Source organism: Triticum urartu, chromosome 7 (genome assembly GCF_003073215.2).
Source record: "Triticum urartu cultivar G1812 chromosome 7, Tu2.1, whole genome shotgun sequence".
NCBI lineage: Eukaryota > Viridiplantae > Streptophyta > Magnoliopsida > Poales > Poaceae > Triticum > Triticum urartu.
This window is the reverse complement of record NC_053028.1, coordinates 677,740,373-677,750,618: the sequence shown is the minus strand read 5'-3', so window position 1 is coordinate 677,750,618 and position 10,246 is coordinate 677,740,373.

Here is a 10,246-nt window from a genome sequence, read left to right as displayed (position 1 = left end):
TGTAAGAGATACCTACTACTGGTGTGGCTTCTAGCATTGAGCCATTGGGGAAGTATCTAGCAGCCAAGACTTGTGAGCAGAGTGAATGGGGATTTTGTAGGATTCTCCATGCCTGCCTGGCCAACATGGCTAGATTGAAGAAGTGCAAATTTCTGAAACCCAGACCACCGTCCACTTTTGGCTTCATTAATTCTTCCCGACTTACCCAGTGTATCTTATTTGTCTTGTCCATCTGACTCCACCAGTAGTGCACAATCATTGCACTTAAATCCTCACAAAAAGATTTGGTCAGGTCAAAACATGCCATTGTGTATACTGGTATCACCTGAGCTGCATCTTTGATAAGCACCTCCTTCCCTGCCTTGGACAGGAGTTTTTCCTTCCAGCCTTGTATCTTTTTCCAAACTTTCTCTCTTAAGTAATTGAAGGTATTTCTTTTATTTTTGCCCATGTATACAGGTAGACCCAAGTACTTTCCCGAGGTGCCTTCCACATTTATCCCTAGGTTCCTCTTCATATCCTCCTTTATCCTCCCATCAATGTTCTTGCTGAATAGAATGGTTGATTTATCCCTATTTATCATCTGTCCAGAACAGGCTTCATATGTGCTTAGGATTTTATTCACTTCATGCGCCACACTCTCGCTTGCCTCCACTAACAAGAGTGGATCATCTGCAAATAGGAGGTGGCTGACACTTGGGGCTTGTCTGCAAATCTTTATTCCCTTCAACCTTCCATTAAATTCAGCCTCATTAAGCATCGACGAGAAACCCTCCGCACAAATAAGAAAGAGATATGGCGATAGAGGGTCTCCCTGACGAAGTCCCCTTTTTGGGATGATTACATCAGTTATGTCTTTGTTTACCTTGATTTGGTACTTGATTGTGGTGATGCACTTCATAACCAATCTAACCCAGTTTATGTTGAAGCCAAGCTTGATCATCATGTCATTCAGAAACTTCCATTCCACCCTGTCATATGCTTTGCTCATATCAAGCTTTAAAGTCGCGTAACCCTTTGCACCGCTTCTTCTCTTCTGCAAAAAAAGTGTAAGCTCATATGCAAGTAAAATATTATCAGATATCATCCGTCCAGGGACGAATGCACTTTGATTTAGGCTAATGATGTCAGGTAAGATTCCTTTCAATCTGTTAGATATTACCTTCGCCACCACTTTGTAGAGGACATTGCAGAGGCTTATCGGTCTTAAGTCTTTCAGGCTTTCTGGTGTTTGTGTCTTTCGTATTAGCACCACCATTGTATTATTCCAGCCATCTGGCATTTCCCCTCCGTTTAGATCATTCAACACTTCCTTTGTTACCTGGTCACCGACGGTTAGCCAAAATTCTTTGAAAAAAATTGCAGGCATCCCATCAGGGCCCGGTGCTTTGAGGCCCCCAATACTAAACATAGCTTTCCTCACTTCATCTGCTGTGTATTCAGCACATAAGATTTCATTCATTCCTTCATGGACTCTTGGCGTAACCGTTTGCAGAATAGTTTCATTGTTTTGTCCTACCGAGGAGGAGAAGAGGCTATAAAAATATCCTGCAATATGCTCCTTTAAGGATTCTTCACCTTCCACCCATCTGCCATCTTCTCTCTCCAGTCTTCCAATTGTGTTTCTTCTTTTTCTTTCTGAGGCAAAGGCATGGAAAAAAGCTGTATTTTTATCGCCTGAACGCAGCCACGTGACGTGTGCACGTTGCTTCCAGTGAGTTTCCCTTTGATGTTCTAGTCTGTCAAGTTTCTCCCTCAAGTAAAGTTCCCTAGAGACACTCTCTTGATTTATGACACCTCTTCTGGTTCCCTCCAGTTCAACTTTCGTGTGTTTAATCCTTTTGTCCAGATCACCAAGAACATTGTGGTCCCAGTCCTTTAATTCTCGTGCCACTGCCTGTATCTTGTCAGATGCATTATTTTTTCCTCTTAGACTCGTAGCAGCCCAAGCATTTTCCACCACATTTTGCATTCTTTTTCTTGGAGCCATCTTGCTTCAAACCTGAATGCGTTTAGATGTCTCCTTACCATAGGATAGCTCCCCTTGCCTTCTACCCATATGGTGACCGGACGGTGATCTGAGTGCCTCGGGTCTCCATTCACTATTTTATATGCGGGAAAGCGTTGACACCATCTTTGGTTACCCACTGCTCTGTCTAATCTTTCTTTGATATATTTGTTTGCTGTGTGACTATGGTTTCGCTAGGTAAACTTATCCCCTGTGTAGCCCAAGTCTCGGAGGCCGCAGTCAGCTAGTGCGAATCTGAATTTCTCCATGGCTGCTTGTGGTCTCTCTGGCCCTCCTATCTTCTCATGGAGGTACATGATTTCGTTGAAGTCTCCTGCACACAACCATGGTAGAGTGAGCTATTGATTTAGGATGCTTAGTAGTTTCCATGTTACATTCCTTCTCTCACTTGCTGGTTCTCCATATATTCCAGTAAATCTCCATCTAAATCCGTCTTCCTCAGTTATCTCTGTTGGGGGAACGTAGTAATTTCAAAAAATTTCCTACGCACACGCAAGATCATGGTGATGCATAGCAACGAGAGGGGAGAGTGTGATCTACGTACCCTCGTAGACCGACAGCGGAAGCGTTATGACAACGCGGTTTATGTAGTCGCACGTCTTCACGGCCCGACTGATCAAGCACCGAAACTACGGCACCTCCGAGTTTTAGCACACGTTCAGCTCGATGACAATCCTCGGCCTTCGATCCAGCAAAGTGTTGGGGAAGAGTTCCGTCTGCACGACAGCATGGTGACGATCTTGATGTTCTACCGTCGTAGGGCTTCGCCTAAGCACCGCTACAATATTATCGAGGAGTATGGTGGAAGGGGGCACCGCACACGGCTAAGAAAACGATCACGTGGATCAACTTGTGTGTCTAGGGGTGCCCCCTGCCCCCGTATATAAAGGAGCAAGGGGAGGAGGCCGGCCGGCCCTAGGGCGCGCCAAGGAGGAGGAGTCCTCCTCCTAGTAGGAGTAGGACTCCCCTGTTTCCTACTCCTACTAGGAGGGGGAAAGGAAGGTGGAGAGGGAGAAGGAAAGGGGGGCGCCGCCCCCCTTCTCCTAGTCCAATTCGGACCAGAGGGGGAGGGGGCGCGCGGCCCACCCTGGCCACCCCTCTCTCTCTCCACTAGGGCCCATGAGGCCCATTACTTCTCCGGGGGGGGGGGGGGGTTCGGTAACCCTCCGGCACTCCGGTTTTCTCTGAAATCATCCGGAACACTTCCGGTGTCCGAATATAGCCATCCAATATATCAATCTTTATGTCTCGACCATTTCGAGACTCCTCGTCATGTCCGTTATCACATCCGGGACTCCGAACTAACTTCGGTACATCAAAACTCATAAACTCATAATATAACTGTCATCGAAACCTTAAGCGTGCGGACCCTACGGGTTCGAGAACAATGTAGACATGACCGAGACATGTCTCCGGTCAATAACCAATAGCGGAACCTGGATGCTCATATTGGCTCCCACATATTCTACGAAGATCTTTATCAGTCAGACCGCATAAACATACGTTGTTCCCTTTGTCATCGGTATGTTACTTGCCCGAGATTCGATCGTCGGTATCTCAATACCTTGTTCAATCTCGTTACCGGCAAGTCTCTTTACACGTTTCATAATACATCATCTCGCAACTAATTCATTAGTTGCAATGCTTGCAAGGCTTATGTGATGTGCATTACGAGAGGGCCCAGAGATACCTCTCTGACAATTGGAGTGACAAAACCTAATCTCGAAATACGCCAACCCAACATTTACCTTTGGAGACACCTGTAGAGCTCCTTTATAATCACCCAGTTACTTGTGACGTTTGGTAGCACACAAAGTGTTCCTCCGGCAAACGGGAGTTGCATAATCTCATAGTTATAGGAACATGTATAAGTCATGAAGAAAGCAATAGCAACATACTAAACGATCGGGTGCTAAGCTAATGGAATGGGTCATGTCAATCGCATCATTCTCCTAATAATGTGATCCCATTAATCAAATGACAACACATGTCTATGGTTAGGAAACATAACCATCTTTGATTAACGAGCTAGTCAAGTAGAGGCATACTGGTGACGTTTAGTTTGTCTATGTATTCACACAAGTATTATGTTTCCGGATAATACAATTCTAGCATGAATAATAAACATTTATCATGATATAAGGAAATAAAATAATAACATTATTATTGCCTCTAGGGCATATTTCCTTCAGTTCCCACTTGCACTAGAGTCAATAATCTAGATTACACAGTAATGATTCTAACACCCATGGAGCTTTGGTGCTAATCATGTTTTGCTCGTGGAAGAGGCTTAGTCAATGGGTCTGCAACATTCAGATCCGTATGTATCTTGCAAATCTCTATGTCTCCCACCTGGACTAGATCCCGGATGGAATTGAAGCGTCTCTTGATGTTCTTGGTTCTCTTGTGAAATCTGGATTCCTTTGCCAAGGCAATTGCACCAGTATTGTCACAAAAGATTTTCATTGGACCCGATGCACTAGGTATGACACCTAGATCAGATATGAACTCCTTCATCCAGACTCCTTCGTTTGCTGCTTCCGAAGCAGCTATGTACTCCGCTTCACAAGATCCCGCCACAACGCTCTATTTAGAACTGCACCAACTGATAGCTCCACCGTTTAATGTAAACACGTATCCGGTTTGCAATTTAGAATCGTCCGGATCAATGTCAAAGCTTGCATCAACGTAACCATTTACGATGAGCTCTTTGTCACCTCCATATATGAGAAACATATCCTTAGTCCTTTTCAGGTATTTCAGGATGTTCTTGACCGCTGTCCAGTGATCCACTCCTGGATTACTTTGGTACCTCCCTGCTAGACTTATAGCAAGACACACATCAGGTCTGGTACACAGCATTGCATACATGATAGAGCCTATGGCTGAAGCATAGGGAACATCTTTCATTTTCTCTCTATCTTTTGCATTGGTCGGGCATTGAGTCTTACTCAATTTCACACCTTGTAACACAGGCAAGAATCCTTTCTTTGCTTGATCCATTTTGAACTTCTTCAAAATTTTGTCAAGGTATGTGCTTTGTGAAAGTCCAATTAATCATCTTGATCTATCTCTATAGATCTTAATGCCCAATATGTAAGCAGCTTCACCGAGGTCTTTCATTGAAAAACTCTTATTCAAGTATCCCTTTATGCTATCCAGAAATTCTATATCATTTCCGATTAGTAATATGTCATCTACATATAATATCAGAAATGCTACAGAGCTCCCACTCACTTTCTTGTAAATACAAACTTCTCCAAAAGTCTGTACAAAACCAAATGCTTTGATCACACTATCAAAGCGTTTATTCCAACTCCGAGAGGCTTGCACCAGTCCATAAATGGATCGCTGGAGCTTGCACACTTTGTTAGCTCCCTTTGGATCGACAAAACCTTCCGGCTGCATCATATACAACTCTTCTTCCAGAAATCCATTCAAGAATGCAGTTTTGACATCCATCTGCCATATTTCATAATCATAAAATGCGGCAATTGCTAACATGATTCGGACAGACTTAAGCATCGCTACGGGTGAGAAGGTCTCATCGTAGTCAATCCCTTGAACTTGTCGAAAACCTTTTGCGACAAGTCGAGCTTTGTAGACAGTAACATTACCGTCAGCGTCAGTCTTCTTCTTGAAGATCCATTTATTCGCAATTGCTTGCCGATCTTTGGGCAAGTCAACCAAAGTCCACACTTTGTTCTCATACATGGATCCCATATCAGATTTCATGGCTTCAATCCATTTTGCGGAATCTGGGCTCACCATCGCTTCTCCATAGTTCGTAGGTTCATCATGATCTAGTAGCATGACTTCCAGAACAGGATTACCGTACCACTCTGGTGCGGATCTTACTCTGGTTGATCTACGAGGTTCATTAGTATCTTGTTCTGAAGTTTCATGATCATCATCATTAGCTTCCTCACTAATTGGTGTAGGTGTCACAGAAACCGGTTTTTGTGATGTACTACTTTCCAATAAGGGAGCAGGTACAGTCACCTCATCAAGTTCTACTTTCCTCCCACTCACTTCTTTCGAGAGAAACTCTTTCTCTAGAAAGTTTCCGAATTTAGCAACAAAAGTCTTGCCTTCAGATCTGTGATAGAAGGTGTATCCAATAGTCTCCTTCGGATATCCTATGAAGACACATTTCTCCGATTTGGGTTCGAGCTTATTAGGTTGAAGCTTTTTCACATAAGCATCGCAGCCCCAAACTTTCAGAAACGACAACTTTGGTTTCTTGCCAAACCACAGTTCATAAGGCGTCGTCTCTACGGATTTTGATGGTGCCCTATTTAACGTGAATGCGGCTGTCTCTAGAGCATAACCCCAAAACGATAGCGGTAAATCAGTAAGAGACATCATAGATCGCACCATATCAAGTAAAGTACGATTACGACGTTCGGACACACCATTACGCTGTGGTGTTCCGGGTGGCGTGAGTTGCGAAACTATTTCACATTGTTTCAAATGTACACCAAACTCGTAACTCAAATATTCTCCTCCACAATCAGATCGTAGGAATTTTATTTTCTTGTTACGATGATTTTCAACTTCACTCTGAAATTCTTTGAACTTTTCAAATGTTTCAGACTTATGTTTCATTAAGTAGATATACCCATATCTGCTTAAATCATCTGTGAAAGTGAGAAAATAACGATATCCACCACGAGCCTCAACATTCATCGGACCACATACATCTGTATGTATGATTTCCAACAAATCTATTGCTCTCTCCATACTACCGGAGAACAGTGTTTTTGTCATCTTGCCCATAAGGCACGGTTCGCAAGTACCAAGTGATTCATAATCAAGTGGTTCCAAAAGTCCATCAGTATGGAGTTTGTTCATGCGCTTTATACCGATATGACCTAAACGGCAGTGCCACAAATAAGTTGCACTATTATTATCAACTCTGCATCTTTTGGCTTCAACATTATGAATATGTGTGTCACTACTATCGAGATTTAATAAGAATAGACCATTCTTCATGGGTGCATGACCATAAAAGATATTACTCATATAAATAGAACAACCATTATTCTCTGATTTAAATGAATAACCGTCTCGCATCAAACAAGATCCAGATATAATGTTCATGCTCAATGCTGGCACCAAATAACAATTATTTAGGTCTAATACTAATCCCGAAGGTAGATGTAGAGGTAGCGTGCCGACCGCGATCACATCGACTTTGGAACCATTTCCCACGCGCATCGTCATCTCATCCTTAGCCAATCTTCGCTTAATCCGCAGTCCCTGTTTCGAGTTGCAAATGTTAGCAACAGAACTAGTATCAAATACCCAGGTGCTACTGCGAGCATTAGTAAGGTACACATCAATAACATGTATATCGCATATACCTTTGTTCACCTTGCCATCCTTCTTATCCGCCAAATACTTGGGGCAGTTCCGCTTCCAGTGACCAGTCTGCTTGCAGTAGAAGCACTCAGTTTCAGGCTTAGGTCCAGATTTGGGTTTCTTCTCTTGATCATCAACTTGCTTGCTGTTCTTTTTGAAGTTCCCCTTCTTCTTCCCTTTTCCCTTTTTCTTGAAACTAGTGGTCTTGTTGACCATCAACACTTGATGCTCCTTCTTGATTTCTACCTCCGCAGCTTTCATTATTGCGAAGAGCTCGGGAATAGTCTTATTCATCCCTTGCATATTATAGTTCATCACGAAGCTCTTGTAGCTAGGTGGCAGTGATTGGAGAATTCTGTCAATGACGCAATCAACTGGAAGATTAACTCCCAATTGAATCAAGTGATTATTATACCCAGACATTTTGAGTATATGCTCACTGACAGAACTGTTCTCCTCCATCTTGCAGCTATAGAACTTATTGGAGACTTCATATCTCTCAATCCGGGCATTTGCTTGAAATATTAACTTCAACTCCTGGAACATCTCATATGCTCCATGACGTTCAAAACGTCGTTGAAGTCCCGATTCTAAGCCGTAAAGCATGGCACACTGAACTATCGAGTAGTCATCAGCTTTGCTCTGCCAGACATTCATAACATCTGGTGTTGCTCCAGCAGCAGGCCTGGCACCCAGAGGTGCTTCCAGGACATAATTCTTCTGTGCAGCAATGAGGATAATCCTCAAGTTACGGACCCAGTCCGTGTAATTGCTACCATCATCTTTCAACTTTGCTTTCTCAACGAACGCATTAAAATTCAATGAAACAACAGCACAGGCCATCTATCTACAATCAAACATAAACAAGCAAGATACTATCAGGTACCAAGTTCATGATAAATTGAAGTTCAATTAATCATATTACTAAAGAACTCCACTTAGATAGACATCCCTCTAATCCTCTAAGTGATTACGTGATCCAAATCAACTAAACCATGTCCGATCATCACGTGAGATGGAGTAGTTTCATTGGTGAACATCACTATGTTGATCATATCTACTATATGCTTCACGCTCGACCTTTCGGTCTCCGTGTTCCGAGGCCATATCTGTATATGCTTGGCTCGTCAAGTAGAACCTGAGTATTCTGCGTGTGCAACTGTTTTGCATGCGTTGTATTTGAACGTAGAGCCTATCACACCCGATCATCACATGGTGTCTCAGCACGAAGAACTTTCGCAACGGTGCATACTCAGGGAGAACACTTCTTGATAATTAGTGAGAGATCATCTTAAAATGCTACCGTCAAACAAAGCAAGATAAGATGCATAAAAGATAAACATCACATGCAATCAATATAAGTGATATGATATGGCCATCATCATCTTGTTCTTGTGATCTCCATCTTCGAAGCACCGTCATGATCACCATTGTCACCGGCGCGACACCTTGATCATCATCGTAGCATCATTGTCGTCACGCCAATCTTATGCTTCCACGACTATCGCTACCGCTTAGTGATAAAGTAAAGCATTACAGCGCAATTGCATTGCATACAATAAAGCGACAACCATATGGCTCCTGCCAGTTGCCGATAACTTGGTTACAAAACATGATCATCTCATACAATAAAATTTAGCATCATGTCTTGACCATATCACATCACAACATGCCCTACAAAAACAAGTTAGACGTCTTCTACTTTGTTGTTGCAAGTTTTATGTGGCTTCTACGGGCTTAAGCAAGAACCAATCTTACCTACGCATCAAAACCACAACGATAGTTTGTCAAGTTGGTGCTGTTTTAACCTTCGCAAGGACCGGACATAGCCACACTTGGTTCAACTAAAGTTGGAGAAACTGACACCCGCCAGCCACCTGTGTGCAAAGCACGTCGGTAGAACCAGTCTCGCGTAAGCGTACGCGTAATGTCGGTCCGGGCCGCTTCATCCAACAATACCGCCGAACCAAAGTATGACATGCTGGTAAGCAGTATGACTTATATCGCCCACAACTCACTTGTGTTCTACTCGTGCATATAACATCAACATATAAAACCTAGGCTCTGATACCACTGTTGGGGAACATAGTAATTTCAAAAATTTTCCTACGCACACGCAAGATCATGGTGATGCATAGCAACGAGAGGGCAGAGTGTGATCTACGTACCCTCATAGACCGACAGCGGATGCATTATGACAACGCGGTTGATGTAGTCGTACGTCTTCACGACCCGACCAATCAAGCACCGAAACTATGGCACCTCCGAGTTTTAGCACACGTTCAGCTCGATGATGATCCCCGGACTCCGATCCAGCAAAGTGTTGGGGAAGAGTTCCGTCAGCACAACGGTGTGGTGACGATCTTGATGTTCTACCGTCGCAGGGCTTCGCCTAAGCACCGCTACAATATTATCGAGGAGTATGGTGGAAGGGGGCACCACACACGGCTAAGAAAACGATCACGTGGATCAACTTGTGTGTCTAGGGGTGCCCCTGCCCCCGTATATAAAGGAGCAAGGGGAGGAGGCCGGCCGGCCCTAGGGCGCTCCAAGGAGGAGGAGTCCTCCTCCTAGTAGGAGTAGGACTCCCCTCTTTCCTACTCCTACTAGCTAGGAGGGGGAAAGGAAGGGGGAGAGGGAGAAGGAAAGGGGGGGCACCGCCCCCCTTCTCCTAGTCCAATTCGGACTAGAGGGGGAGGGGGCGCGCGGCCCACCCTGCCCGCCCCTCTCTCTCTCCACTAGGGCCCATGAGGCCCATTACTTCTCCGGGGGGGGGGGGGGGGGGTTCCGGTAACCCTCCGGCACTCTGGTTTTCTTTGAAATCATCCGGAACACTTCCGGTGTCCGAATATA